The sequence below is a fragment of the Bubalus bubalis genome, chromosome 24 (genome assembly GCF_019923935.1).
Source record: "Bubalus bubalis isolate 160015118507 breed Murrah chromosome 24, NDDB_SH_1, whole genome shotgun sequence".
Classification (NCBI taxonomy): Eukaryota; Metazoa; Chordata; class Mammalia; order Artiodactyla; family Bovidae; genus Bubalus; species Bubalus bubalis.
The window spans coordinates 31,688,109-31,703,931 of NC_059180.1; the positions used below are offsets into that span (position 1 = coordinate 31,688,109).

General features: G+C 38.9%; 2 long non-coding RNA genes across 2 annotated transcripts; both read left to right on the forward strand.

The window, feature by feature from the left end:
• Positions 1-2,902: 2,902 nt before the first annotated feature.
• On the forward strand, positions 2,903-6,493 carry LOC123331556. The gene is made up of 2 exons (XR_006548256.1): positions 2,903-3,678; positions 6,042-6,493. It is a non-coding gene; the product is annotated as an uncharacterized LOC123331556 (long non-coding RNA).
• Positions 6,494-9,481: 2,988 nt separating this feature from the next.
• Positions 9,482-14,855, forward strand: LOC123331557. Its single transcript, XR_006548257.1, has 2 exons — positions 9,482-10,508; positions 14,711-14,855. It is a non-coding gene; the product is annotated as an uncharacterized LOC123331557 (long non-coding RNA).
• Positions 14,856-15,823: the final 968 nt, after the last annotated feature.

Consider the following 15,823-nt stretch of genomic DNA (forward strand, 5'->3'; position numbering starts at 1 on the left):
GACCAACTGATACATCATTCCACATGGATGGGCCCTGAAAATACTATGACCTGTTAACCTCCAAGTCCAAACTTTGAAGGTGGGATTGTGTGTTTCCATGTGCAGTCACATAAGGTGGCCCACGTGTCTGGCATATATTGTCGGGTGTGCATCTTCTGTGAGTAGTTGTGCTTTTATGCACAGTTCTGTATAGAGTACAGTCATAAGATATCTTTATTTCAAGCCCAGGGTGTCTGGATCAAGAGGGTGGATAGAATTGAATCTAGCAAGGAACCAGAACCAGTGCCAACATCAGGGGTGAGTGAAATTGCAGCTCACCCTCCATCTCCTATTGCTGGTGATCCTTCAACGCTACTATCTTCTCCCTCCTCCATCAGTCACTCTTCTTGCCTGTTCACTCGATGCCAGCCCCTTAATGCCAGCTGTTGTACTGTCCTAGGTCCTGTATCCTAAGATTAAAAATATTTTCCTTGATTTCTGTGTTTGTTTTTAATGCACTATTTGTGTGAAAAGTTTTATAAACCTATTACAGTACAACACTATATCAGTTCAGGTCAATCGCTCAGTCATGTCTGACTCTGCAACCTCATGGACTGCAGCATGCCAGGGTTCCCTGTCCATCACCAACTCCCGGAGCTTGCTCGAGCTCACGTCCATCAAGTCAGTGATGCCATCCAACCATCTCATCCTCTGTCGTCCCCTTCTCCTCCTGCCTTCAGTCTTTCCCAGCATCAGGGTCTTTTCCAAGGAGTCAGTTCTTCACATCAGGTGGCCAAAGTATCGGAGCTCCAGCTTCAGCATCAGTCCTTCCAATGAATATTCAGGACTGATTTCCTTTAGGATGGACTGGTTGGATCTCCTTGCAGTCCAAGGGACTCCCAAGAGTCTTCTCCAACACCACAGTTCAAAAGCATCAATTCTTCAGTGCTCAGCTTTCTTTATAGTCCAACTGTCACATCCATACATGACTCCTGGAAAAACCATAGCTTTGACTAACAGACCTTTGTCAGCAATGCCGTGCATGCACAAGTCCTTTTGAAGGAGATGGTCATTACCATCATTATCCCTACCATAGTTTGGCCTCAGGCCAAACAACAGGGAGGTAACACAGCCCCACCCATTGGAATAAGACCCAGTTTCACCAACAGTCTCTCCCATCAGGAAGCTTCCATAAGCCCCTTATCTATGAGAGGGCAGACAGAATGAAAACTACAATCACAGAAAACTAACCAAACTGATCACATGGACCACAGCCTTATCTAACTCAATGAAACTATGAGCCATACCATGTAGGGCCACCCAAGAAGGATGGGTCATGGTGGAGTGTTTTGACAAAACGTGGTCCACTGGAGAAGGGCATGACAAACCAGTATTCTTGCCTTGAGAACCCCATGAACAGTATGAAAAGGCAAAATATAGGACACTGAAAGATGAACTCCCCAGGTTGGTAGGTGCCCAATATGCCACTGGAGAAGTAACTCCAGAAAGAATGAAGAGATGGAGCCAAAGTGAAAACAACGCCTAGTTGTGGATGTGACTGGTGATGGAAGTAAAGTCTGATGTTGTAAAGAACAATCTTGCATAGGAACCTGGAATGCTAGGTCCATGAATCAAGGTAAATTGGAAGTGATCAAACAGTACTTCATAGCTGATTGCATTAGTTGGGTACCTAACTAACTTCGTTGGACTTTACAAAATTGCTCTTGAAATGGAATTTGTATGTAGGGGACTTAACTGTATTAAGTAAAAGGAGCCAGACACAATGACCATCTATTGTAAGATTTCATTTATATAAAATTTCCAGAATAGGTAAAGCCATAGAGACAAAAAGTAGATCAGTGGTTGCTAGGTTCAGAGGGAGGGAGGGGATGGGAAGTAACCACTAATGGGTACAAGGTTTCCTTGGGGGATGATGAAAATGTCCTGGAATTCATGCTGATGGTTGTAGTCTTGTGAAAAAAATACGAAAACCCTCTGAACTGTACACTTGAAAAGGATAAATTGTATGTTACATGAGTTATATCTGAACAGCTTTGATAAGAAGAACTAATGTTCACAGAAGCAAGTTCAAACTTCTCATTTATAAATATAAAAACCAACTATCGGAGAGTTTTATAAAAATTCAATATTTAGTTTTTCCTAATAGGGTGTACTTTAATATAATTCCAGATTACAGAAAACGTTTTGCATTTTCCTCGCACAAACTTCATATGCTGCTGCAGCTGCTAAGTCGCTTCAGTCGTGTCCGACTCTATGCGACCCCATAGACGGCAGCCCACCAGGCTCCCCCATCCCTGGGATTCTCCAGGCAAGAACACTGGAGTGGGTTGCCATTTCCTTCTCCAATGCATGAAAGTGAAAAGTGAAAGTGAAGTCGCTCAGTTGTGTCCGACTCTTAGCCACCCCATGGACTGCAGCCTACCAGGCTCCTCCATCCATGGGATTTTCCAGGCAAGAGTACTGAAGTGGGGTGCCATTGCCTTCTTCGACAAACTTCATATAGATGCCTCTAAATCCCTTCCAGTTTCTCCCTGAGTACCACCAGATTCTGGTGTGTTCTAGGGACTTCTCTGGTGGTCCAGTGGGTAGCACTCTGAGCTTCCACTGCAGGGTGCGCCAGTTTGATCCCTGGTCAGGGAGCTAAGATCCCCATACGCTGAGCCCCGTGGTCCAAAAAAAAAAAAAGAAAGACTAAACATTACAAGAAAATAATATTCAAAACCCCACATCCCAAACATATGAGAATAGTGTATTTTCTATTGTTGTTTTATACAAACAGAATTTTTCATTTCCTTCTCTTTTTTTAACCATTTGTATTTTTTCAAGTTTCACTCATAAAATTTCTATTCTAATGAAAAAAGAAAAGTTCTCTTTTCTTAATTGTACTTCTTTCAGTATCAAGCAACATCTAGTAACAAAAAACATATCAGTGGTTGTTGCTTGGGGATGGGAAGGGAGATGTGGATTACCAAGAGATACAAAGAAACTTTGGGAGGCAATGGATGTGTTTATGACCGTATCTGTGGTGATGCTTTCATCGATAAATATATATATACATATGTCAAAACTCATTGAACTGCACTTCAAAAACTCATGAATTGGTGCAGGTTCAATCCCTGGTCAGGAAGCTAAGATCCTGCATCCACCATGGCCAAAAAATCCAAAACATAACAGAAGCAATAGTGTAACAAATTCAGTAAAGACTTTAAAAATGGTCCACATGAAGAAATCTTTAAAAACAAGAGTCCCAGGCTTCTCAAACTCAGGGCAGTTGGAAACCACTGGTACCAATTGGCTGATAGCTAAGGAAAGAGACTTCCCTCATCTTGACCAAATCATCAAGTGAAGCCAAATGAAACCATGACTATCAACATCCCAGGGATAAACAAACCGATGATTTCCTAGTGTTTTACATAAATGCACGATCCTTAATCAGTATATGATACATGAGTGTCCCGCAAGGTTCTCAGCCTCTCACCATTTTCTATCATTGGATTAATTGGGATGAAATCTGACAGGTGATAAAGGCTCACCATAGAATCCACATTATTGCAATTATCCAATCACGACCCTGTCTCCTATAAAAGAAATGCAATGCTGTGCTCAAGGTTTCATCTTGAGATGTGTTTGCCTGTTCGTTGTTTGCCTGTTTGTTATTAAGGAGATTCATTTAATCAGGTAACTATGTTTTTAAAAAATATATGTTGTGGTATGTTTGAAAGTCATTGAATATTGTTTTCCCTTGTTACTAGGTGAACTCAGGTATGTCTAAAGAAGATTCACTGATCATTGCAGTTCCTCAGATGTGTTTCTTGTTTTACCTTTTGTCCGTTTTCCCTTACTTGTTGATGTTCTGTGTATATGTGTCAGGAGTTTCTGACTCTTTGAGACCCCATAGACTGTAGCCTTCTAGGCTCCTCAATCCATGGAATTTTCCAGGTGAGAATACTGGAGTTGCCAGTATTCTGGTTTGCCATTTCCCATTCCAGGAGATCTTCCTCACCCAGGGATCAAAGCTGAGTCTCTTGTATCTCCTTCATTTGCAGGCGGGTTCTTTACCACTGTGTCATCTGTGAAGCCCTCTGCATGTTTTTATTTTCTATGCATATAAAGTATATTTCTCCCAACTGATCATTTACCATAACTTGTCTGTAATGCCTCTTGCCAGTCAAGGAAAATTTTTTTTCCCTTTGAAGCACCTGTTTCACTTTTTCCAAGAAAAACTTGCAAGAATTTATTTAGCCAGAAAAACTAAAACATGCCTTCAACCTAAGGCTCTGGAAAAAACAGTAATAAAACCAATAGAAATGCAGGAGGAGTATTTTAATAAGGGAACAAAATAAATTGGAAAACTGAAGCCATGCCTGGTAACACTCAAAGTTAGTTGTTGAAGAAGGTGACAAGTAGCTAAACATGGCAAGCCAAAAAAAAAAAGTGAAAATTGTATGAATGAGGCAAAAAATATTGTCAGATAAAAGGAGTTATAAAAAAGTTCATGTAAAACTTCATGGCAATATACTTGGCATTTTAGGCAAAAAAAAATATGGTTTTCTTTTTCTTTCTCACCATTTATTTAAACAAATGTTAATACATTAATTCTGTGTCTGGCCATATTTAGAGAGTTTTTATAATTGAAATATAATTGATGTACAATATTATGTTAGTTTCAGGTGTACTGTTGATATTTGCATTCGTATTATGAAGTGATCAGCACAGCAAGTCTAGTAACCATCTGTTCCAATACAAAGTTACAATTTTATTGACCATATTTCTTTTGCTGTATGTTTCATCCCTGTGACTTATAAGTGGAGGTTTGTACCTTTAATCACCTGTTTCACTCACTCACGTCTCCACCCCTGCCCTTCTGGCAACGACCCATTTGTTCTCTGCATCCATGAGTCAATTTTCATTTTGTTTGTTGTTTTATTTTTTCAGACTCCACATATAAGTAAGGTCATTCAGTATTTGTCTTTGTCTTCATTATTTCACTTGACATAATATCATAAAATGTATGGTTTTCTTAAATAAGTCACCAAAGAGTGTTACCAAAAGTTACCAAAATTGAATCAAGGAGAGTAGAAACATCAGAATAAACCAACCTTTTTAAAAGAAATGAGAAAAGAGGTCACACATCTACCTATGCTGGCCTGAAAAGACAATTCTAACAGCTTTGTAGTCATCTTACAAAAGCAGTGTTACCTTAACCTCAGCACCCATAAAAATCCTCTTGACAAAACTAAAAATATAATGGAAAAATTCTTAACAACGCAAGCAAATCATGTCTTTTAAAAACGTTTAATCATAATTTACAAACACTTAGACAAGTTTTAAAAAGGCATAATACACAGTCCCTACTCTCCACTGTGTTGCAGAAGCTTGTTAATGTTTTTATGTGGTGCATAGGTACATAATTATTTGCTGAATCATTTGAGAATTGGCTGATGGTTCAATAAGATGCGACCATGTCCTCATGCAAACCTCAGGTCTATGGGTCATGGCCCCAGTTCTGTTGTGTTCTCTGGATATAATCTGGAAGTTTGTGATAGATGATTTCTTGGAGGTTACTGAAAGAAATAGTGAAAGGAAATGAAGAATATGTACTCATCTTCCTGGATTTTCTGTCAATCTTCTTTGGCAGGCAATTCCCGGGTCGTCCAGAAAGAAGGCCTTTGTTTTATACCATCAGGACACTTGGTAACTCGGTGAATATAATTAAAAATTTGATCCAAAAGTACTGTCATGCTAACTGGGGAGATAAGTTCCTGGTCAACCTTTTGATTTTTCTAACCTTAATTTTTAGCTTGGGCTTCCCACATGGCTCAGTGGTAAAGAATCCGCCTGCCAATGCAGGAGGCACAGGTTCAATTCCTGGGTCAGGAAGATCCCCTGGAGAAGGAAATGGCAGCCCACTCCAGCATTCTTGCCTGGAAAACCCCATGGACAGAGGAGACTGATGGGCTACCATCCATGGGGTTGCAAAAGAGTCGGACATGACTTCGTGACTAAACAACAAACAATTTTTCCCACCCCTCATCCTACAGATAAGATTCGTCATGATCCCAGCTACTCAAGCTCATGGTCAGTGGACCTGGTTTCAAAGAATAAAGCAAGAATTCTGCAAGCCCATCTGTTGGTTCCGTATTGGATTAATAATTATGCTCCTCAAAATTGCTGTGGTAGCCTTCTTCGGTAATCATTTACCTTTCTCCCTCTCAGTGACAATAATTGCTTCTGGCATCGTTTTATTCCTCATTTCTGGAGGGATACTCTTGTATGGATTATGCCAAAACTCAGACTACACCTCTCTTGAACCAGAAGAATTAGTGAGGTATCATCGAACTGCCCACAGTCATCCTGAAGGTTTTGAAACAGAGGCAGCAACTATCAGCACCTCGCTATGATGTATATTAAACCCAGATATCACTGGGTCTTTTAACCTTCTGAAAGTTCCTTGAGTATAATTAAAGTAGAAATAAACTCTGACCTCTAAAAAGTTTTGTTTTCTGAGTTTGGAATGTGTTTGTTCTCTCTTGATATAAAATCTCTCTCTATAAAATCGTTCTTCTTCAGAAGTCCTCTCTCTCTCGAATTCATCTCGAAACTAGTTTTGTCCTGCTTGTTTCTGCAGCTCCCAACCTTCTTGTTCTCTTCCTATCATCACTGGTGCTTCTCATCTGGGTCTTCACTGTCAACTCCTGCAGATTTCAACAAGCACAGAGGTGACCCCTTCAAGACCACAGGGACCGAGCTCACGGCCCTCATGACCTGCCGTGTCCTGTTCTTTTCTCACCATCCATGGTCATGTTTTGTACCTTGTCATAAATGCTACCTGTGAGACCCCTAGAACATCACTGCAGACACCTCACTGGCTCATCACACTTCCCTCAGGGAAGTTCTGAGCTGCTTCTTGATGTCTAAGAAAACTAGAGCCAGCCAGTAGTTAAAGTAATAAAATTAGATTTTACTCAGGAAATATTGTAATCGGAAAAGAGACCCCACCATAGAACTGGGCTCAATTCTTCTTCTTTTTTTAAAATATATATTTATTTAACTGAGCCCAGTCTTAGTTGTGGCATGCGGAATCTAGTTCCCTGACCAGGGATTGAACCCAGGCCCCCTGTATTGGGAGTGCAGAATGTTTGCCATTGAACCACCAGGGAAGCCCCCTGGGCTGAGTTCTGCCTACAACATGTTCAAGTGGGAATTTATGGTGCAGGTGAAGTTTGGAAATCAGTCACTGGGTAGAAAATTACTGAGGAAACATTAGGGGTATGTGGGAAGGTTATGGTGAATCTGGCTAAATCAACCTAACAGGATTTTTGCAGAAGGCAGGTCAAGGTGACATCACCTGAGAGCTGGGGTGGGGAGAAACAGGAATCTGATCAGCCATAGGGGGTGGGAGTTTTTCACTAAACCAACTTAGCAAGTTTCCAGCTCAGATTGGAAGATGCAAAGACCAGCACAGAAGTGCAGAAGTTGAGTGCTGATTGGGATGAGGACTCAGAGGAGCTGGACTAAATCTGGGTCAAGAAGAGATACTTTGTCACTGAAAGTACTTCCAATTTTCTACCCCTTATAACTGTCCAGGCCTGGGCACATATGAAGCCCACTGAAGTTTTCCACTGTGGACATGAATCTACAGACCCAAACATCCTAGACCAAGTCATGCTACAAGGTTGAGTGACTTCTTTGAAAATCATGATTGTTGCTTCAGAGGAGACTCCCTACTTCGATTCCACCTTTTGAGATTGTTCCCCACTCCTTCAGTCCTAATGGACAGTGAAATCTTTTTTTTGGCCACACCATGCAGATTGTGGGATCTTAGTTCCCCCAACCAGGGATCAACCCCAGGTCTGGGCAATGGAAGCACAGGGTCCTAACCACTGGATGGATGGTCAAGAAATTCCCAAGAGTGAAATCTTGTCTTTTAATATAATTGACAAAACGTCTTTGCTCCCTCAACACGTGTGTGTGGGGTTCCACAATGAAATGATGACTTATTATGCCACCATCTCACCTAATCACCCTACAGATCCCACCAGTGCACCAGCCCTACCCAACAGCTCTGAGTACCTCACTGAATATGAAGGGAGAGCCCAGAAATTAAGACCTTTGGGGAAAGTTTCTGTTACTGTTGGTGGCTCAGAAGGTAAAGAATCTGCCTGCAGTGCAGGAGATCCTAGTCTGATCCCTGGGTTGGGAAGATTCCCTGGAGAAAGGAATGGGTACCCACTCCAGTATTCTTGCCTGGAGAACTCCATGGACAGAGGAGCCTGGTGGGCTACAGTCTGAGGTCGCAAAGGGTCAGACACCACTGAGTGACTAACACTTTCACTTTTCTTTCTGTCATGCTTGGCAAGCTCAAAGGTCTTTAGAGGATGCTCAAACAGTGCAGAGAGCAGCACAGAGAAAAAACAGTTTTCAACCTGTATCTTTAATATTTCAGACATGTAGGAAGCAGTATATATAAATGAAGTAAGTATAGAGTGTCATAAAGGATCCAGAAAAAAATGCAAGAGCTCTTGAAAATAAAAAATGAGGGCAAAAATTCAAAATCTAAAACTGTTGTGTCATACAAGTGATGGGATAAATTCAAGACAAATCACTTCCAGTGGAAAATACTGAAAACACCATCTAATACTTTTTGAAAGACACGATAGAGTAAGACAAAGAAACATTTACCATCCCTGAACTGAAGTCACAAAGAAGTAAACGTAATAGGAAATCACCATTTAGGTGATTGTTTCTCCGTGGGGTAAGTAATGAACTTTGTTTCTAGTTGAATTTTTTTGGATTTTCCCAACATTTCACTAAGGCTTTTTTTTTATTACATGGCAATAAAATGGACAGAGAAGCCTCATGTGCTGCTGTCCATGGGGTTGCAAAGAGTCAGACACAACTGAGCGACTGAACAAAAACAGCAATAAAAAAGACTAAATAGTTTAAAAAACAAAATTGCATATGTATGTGTATATATGCATACACATATTCATTTATAGATAGGTCCATCCATCTATCTGTGTATATATGTATCAATATGTACGGATGGATATCTCTATCTCAGTGGCTCAGTGAAATATTACAGGAAATGAAAATATATTCCTCCTAAAAGTGGCAAGGAGCTGAAAGACAGTACCTAGCTTGTCTGCTGATATGACATACAGACCGTTTCTTGGCATTGTTTTAAACATAATCATCAACTTTTTGTGTTGGCTTTTCTACCACAGGAATGTAGAAACATCCCCATGATACTTTGGAAATATCTTGCACTTCTGAAAAGTTCTGTAAGAAAAGATATTCAAATCCAACAATTTCCAAGCATAAGGATGGTTGGTTTTCTGATCTTTTCCCAAAATATATAAGGCTTTTAATTTTTAATCTATATTCCCAGTCTATATGTTTTCAAGTATTTGTCAGAAAAAAATTTCCTTTTCAATAAAGAAACAGTAAACTGGCATTTCTACTCTTTAATGTCCTAAATTGTCTGTATTGGCTCCAAACTGGAAACAACCTAATGTTCATAAATAAGAGAATGGATTAAACCAACAGTGATATATCCATACAGGGCAATATTTCTCAAAATAAAAAGGAACAAACTATAGATACTCACAACAATAGGAATGGATCTCAACATAATTATCCTAAGTGAAAGAAGCCAAAGAGAAAAGAATACGTACTTGATACTATTTACATAAATTGCAAAATAATCTTTAGTAACAGAAATCAGACTGGGTGGCTGCTTGAGTCTGGGGAGGGAGCCATGGACTACAAGAGGAACATCAGGAAACTTTGGAGGGCAGGGGATGTGTTTAACAATCTTGTTTGTGCTGATGCTTTCATTGATATGTCAAAACTCACTGAACTTTACACTTTAAATTTGTGCCATCATTTGTATGTCATTTGTACATCCATGAAGCTGTGAAGAAAGAAGCACAGAGTGATAATTTTAAGCAGAGTCCCCCCAGCAGGCTTAATATCAGTGTGCTGATATTAGGAAGCCGGTGGTGCCGTGGGAGGTCCATGCTCCTGGTCCCACTGCTGGAGCCTCCGTGAAGCACCAGGTGAGCTGTGCTCTCAACAAGGGTCCTGGGAATTCTCAAGCTTGGGGCAGTTGGAAAGCCCTGGTACCCACTGAGTGGCAGCTCTTATCTTGACCAAACTATCATCAGGTGAATCCAAATGAAACAACTACCATTAATATCCCAAGGGGAAAACAAATGATCATTTGTTTTATTTATACCACATTATCCTTAACCATCCTATAACAAGTGTCTGTCACCTGTCTCTCCTGTAAGAAGTTTTTTAGTCCCCTGACATCTTATATCATTGGATGAACTGGGAGAAAACTAAGCTGATGAATGAAATAGTTCTCTATAGAATCCATGCTATTGCAATGATCCAATCAAGATCCTGTCTCCTATAAAAGAAACACAAAGAGCTCTGTTTAGCATTTCACCCTGAAGGGTGTTTGCTGATTTCTGTTGAGAAAGAGCTGCTTTTAATACCAGGTAAAGCATGATTTTTTTTTTTTACATTGTTATAAAAGTAGTGGAAGTGACTTTGATTGGAAGTCATTAAGAAAGTTCTTTTTTTCATGACTAGGTAACGTCAGGAATATCTTTTGAGATTCACAGAGCACTGTAATCCCTGAGATGTGTATTTTCTCTCATGCCCTTTGTCAGTTTATTTTTTTCCTTTAATTTGTGGTGTTCTTTGTTTGTAATGGATTTTAACTCTTTGTCTTCTCTATGTTGAAAATATATACTCCCATCTGTCACTTTAACCTCATCTCTAGTGTCTTTTTTCCTTTATGGCAGCTGTGCTAATTTTTTTCAGTAAAACTTGAACTTTTTTCTTTATTTAGCAAGACTGAAATTACATAAAACATGCATTCAATTTGGAATTGAGAAAAATGCTCCTTAAACATTGGAGAAGGAATTTAATAGGAACATCTAAAATTAATCAACTGGAGAGCAAACATTATGGTTGATGGATATAAGTAAAAGCTGGTTTTGGGGAAAGGGAGGTATTTTTCTTTTTGGAACCCTGTCAAGTCAACTAAAAACTTAAAGTTTTTATGAATAAGACAAGAAATATTGGACAAAAAGTTATAAATAAGACAACAGACAGCTTCATACCTATATGCTTGACATGCTAGACTACATGAATAATTTTCTGGAAACCGACATTACCAAAATTAAATTTAGAGAGGACAGAAACTCCAAACAAACCATGTTCTTCAAAGAATTTTAAAAGTTTGTCACACATTTACCTAGGGATAGCCTGAGGAGCTGATTCTTTTGAGTTGCTGAAAGCTTTGCAATTATTTTACCAAGGTAAACAGATTTACCCTAGTCTTGGTATCCATAAAAATCCCCACAACAAAACTGGGGTCTTAAGTTTAAAACATATATGTAAAAATTCCTAACAAAACAAGAAAATTAATCTGTGTTTTTTTTTTTAACTTGGTCATAATAGTTTTTATTTACAAAAATTTAAATAATCAAAAGGTGGCTTATCTATACTTAGATTTAACAGATTATTTGGTCATAACTGGTACATGTGTATGTAATTATTATCATTATTATTGTTATTGGAATGATTTGAAGAGTAAGTTGTAGACTTCATGACATTTCACCCTTAAACACTTGAACTTGCATCTTCTACATGTAGAAACATTCTCCAACAGTAACTCACTTATGTGCAGGAAAATTACTGAATAATTTTAATATAATCAAGATGGCTATGAGGGTTTATTTCAGGACACAAAGATGAATCCAAATGGGGAAATCATCAAATGTCATTGTACTAATAAAAGAAAACTGAAAGTCCCATTTATCAACAAATACTGAGAATGTGTTTTAAAAAACTCCCTAGAAATTTTCGTCACAATTTGTCACAGAAGAACAGAAATGTTCTCTAAATGTGCAAAAGGGAATCAGCACTTGTCCAAAAGTATGAGCAACAATCAAAGTGTTTCTGAGAAATGTAATATGCACAGCTCTGTAGTTTCCAGTATGTCTGAGATATTCACTTTCCTTGACCCAAGAACCATAACATTTTTGGAGGAAAATTGTGTCCTTCATTATACATTAAGCTGACTTCTAAAACAATTCATTGTAAATTAAAATATTCACAAAAGATGCACTGACATATTATAAATGATGTTTCAAAGTAACTGCTATACCACTTTTAAATGCATGCATTGAATTTGAATCTGTCACTCCATCATCTGTTTGAAATATACACGAACTGAGTTCTTCATTAAAATTCAAAATTTCACATTCTTCGCTTCCTTTTTCTTCAACTTCCTTTTTATTCCATGCTCTCTCACCTAGACGTGCTGTCCTAATATAATATGTTATGCCTTAAATCTTTTTTTGATCAATATATCATAGTTCTCGGCAGTAAGAGTATCAGTTCAGTTCAGTCTCTCAGTCATATCCGATTCTTTGTGACCCCATGGACTGCAGCATGCCAGGCCTTCCTGTCCGTTACCAACTCCTGGTGTTTACTCAAACTCATGTCCATTCAGTCAGTCATGCCATCCAACCATCTCATCCTCTGTCGTCCCTTCTCCTCCTGCCTTCAATCTTTCCCAGCATCAGAGTCTTTTCTAATGAGTTACTTCTTCGAATCAGGTGGCCAAAGTATTGGAGTTTCAGCTCCAGCATCAGTCCTTCTAAAGAATATTCAGGACTGATCTCCTTTAGAATGGACTGGTTGGATCTCCTTGCTGCCCAAGGGACTCTCAAGAGTCTTCTCCAACACCACAGTTCAAAAGCATCAATTCTTCTGTGCTCAGCTTTCTTTATAGTACAACTCTCACATCATGACTACTGGAAAAACCATAGCCTTGACTAGACGGACCTTTGCAGTAAGAGTATACATAAACTTAAATTGTAAGAAATATTTTTGACTATAAGACTCTAGGTGTTAAGTTTCTTCTAAGTTAAAAATACAGTTACTATATTTGTGATCAAAATAAGATAGTGCAAATCATAATTTTAACAGGAAAAGGAAACTGATAAGGGCTTCATTTCCAATGATGTAATAATATGTTTTTTCTCATTTTTTCCCTTTTCAAAATGCATATGTAGAGAATTCTCATTGCTAGAATGAGACCAATTTCAGCATCATTACACTTCTTTTATTTTTCCAAGACAAAAGAAACTCATTCACAAACATAGAGATGGGCATGTACAGAGATGTTATTTAATATTTTGGACTCCTTCAAGGTTACATGGAAAAATCACAAAATGATCTTTTACTGAGTTATTTTCCTGAGCTGAAGCTTCCATTGATTCCTCCAGTTTTTGTTAACAGCAAAAAATAAATGACTTCCACTTGTAAAACTGTTACCTGGTTATTAGTCATTTATTTTCTTAAGATAGCTGCCCACATTTCTAATTGTTCCTGTATTTGGTGCCTCGGATATTTTTTTAATACCTACCCTAATGCAATGCACCATAGCAAGATAAATATGAATGAGATGATTTTCGTTTGAAGAGGTAAAGGGCATCTGCCAAAGGGATACCCTACCTGCAGGCAGAGCAGCTGTAGGAAGGACAACGGCTGAGGTTGTAGAGCTTGATAGAACTTTCCAAACACAAACCACCTGGGTGGACTTTGCGTCCCTTGAGGGTACACGTGGGTTCATTTGAAGATCGCTGTTCTAGACGAGGTAATAAAATAGGAAAATGCAATAGTAAAATGATTGGGAAAATTATTCCTATGGATATAGTTTTATACCTAGAAAATCCAGGATTTAACTGAAGAGTTTTAGAATTAGTCCAACAAATTTAAATGTCTAGTGATAAGAAATGGTTTACAAATCTAGCAGTTTTCCTTAATGATGGTAATTGCCAATTAGAATGAATAAAAATTTTAATTATTAAGTTAATGTCATTGGATGTAATTGTAATTTTGTGTTATACATAGAAGGAATAGAAATATAAATATTAAATAAGAATTGAGCATAAAGTAGTAATGAAGACTAGAAAGATGAACTCAGTAGAGAGCCATTCCTGAAAAGGAATTCTTATTATTATAAAATGCAATGTCTTTCCAAGAAATGGTTAGTTGCAATTTAAATTATAAGGCCCAACTTGTCTCCGGCTGTTGAGGGTAATGCCAAGAGATGTCTAACAGACAGGTTGTCAGGAAACACTGAAGAGGATCATAAAACGGGGTCTAAATCAGTACAAATTGGGACTGGCAAAAGACTAGATATAAATGGAAGATAGAGTGTTGAAACACATCCTATGGTGTAGAGTTATTTAATATGATGGGGTAGCATTTCAAAACCGTGTGCAAGGATTAAATATTCCGTAAGTGGAGAGGACTACTTGGCTACTCATTTAGGAGGGAATCCAGAGTTCCTTTTCAAGCAAAAGTACAAACATGGTCAATGGATTAAAATGAAGGACACCGTTATTAAAATGTAACACTTGACAGTATTGATGTGGGGTATTGCTCCTTAAATGTTTCTTGAAATGTAACAAAATGTGCTAGTACCAGGATTTGTTGATCAAATGGGCTTTATACCTGAGAAAGTAGAGATTCATAATAATGGAGAGTAATAAATCCTGTGATTCAGTTGAGATTGTTGTGGCTCTTTTTTTTATTTTTTTTGAATTATAGTCGATTTACAATGTTGTGGAGACTGTGGCCCTTAACCATGCTAATAAGAAACCCTGTCCTTTGTCAGGTGGATCCTGAGACAGCAGGCAGCCCATCTGTCTGATAAGACATCAATCAAAACAGGAGTTATCTGCTGACTCTTCCTCAACTCTGCCCTCCCAAGTGGCCCTGGGAAGCCTGGTGAACTCAAGACTCCTCTTCAGTCCACTCAGGCAAGGACAAGGGCATCAGTGGGAATTTCCTTCTGGAAGCTTCTTTCTGTCTTGCTGGTCAAACCTTGCAGCTGGGTCTTCCACTGGCAGAGGAAGGAAATCACAGCCCCATGGGCTGCAGGTCAAATTTCTCTTGTTATGTTTTGTCTGGAGAGTGTGTTGCTTTTAGCATGCATTCCATTCCATTATATCTGTATCTATAATCTTTTTTTAAAATGTTATTTTAATTTTTAAGAATTTTGGCTGTGCTGGGTCTTTGTTGCTGCATTGGCTTTTCTCTAGTTGCTGAGCGGGAAGTTACTCTCTAGTTGCGGTGTACGGGCTTCTCATTGTGGCTTCTCTTGTTGCGGAGCACGGGCTCTAGAGCACTTGGGTTTCAACAGTTGCCACTCCTGGGCTCTGGACCACAGGCTCAGGGGCTTAGTTGCTCCAAGGCAAGTGGGATCTTCCCCAACCGGGAATCAAACCCGAATCTCCTGTGTTGACAGGAGGATTCTTTACCTCCGAGCCACCAGGGAAACCATACACCTGTATCTAAATTAAATAATGAGGCCCTTGCTTGGTGCTCCATTTCATCTGTATCTGATGAACAATCTTAGATACACCTCCAAGTAATGTTGATATTCCCATAAAGTGCAACGTGTGTTCTGAGTCTTTACATGTCTGCCAGCAAACCTCAGGACAACGTGATATACCCAATCCCTAGTGGTCTTTCTAAAAATGACCCAGAAGTTGGGGATAGACAGCTTCATGAAGATATTGAAAGAAATATTTAAAATAAATACGGATTAAATACCAATCATCCCTTATTTTTCTAGCCACATTCCTTGGAATTCAACTCCTAGGTTGTCTTAATTACTAGCCCTATGTATTCTATCACCAGAACACTTGATAGCTTATCATGAATGCATGCTCAGTCACTAAGTCATGTCCGGCTCCTTGCGACACCATGGACTGTAGCCCACCAA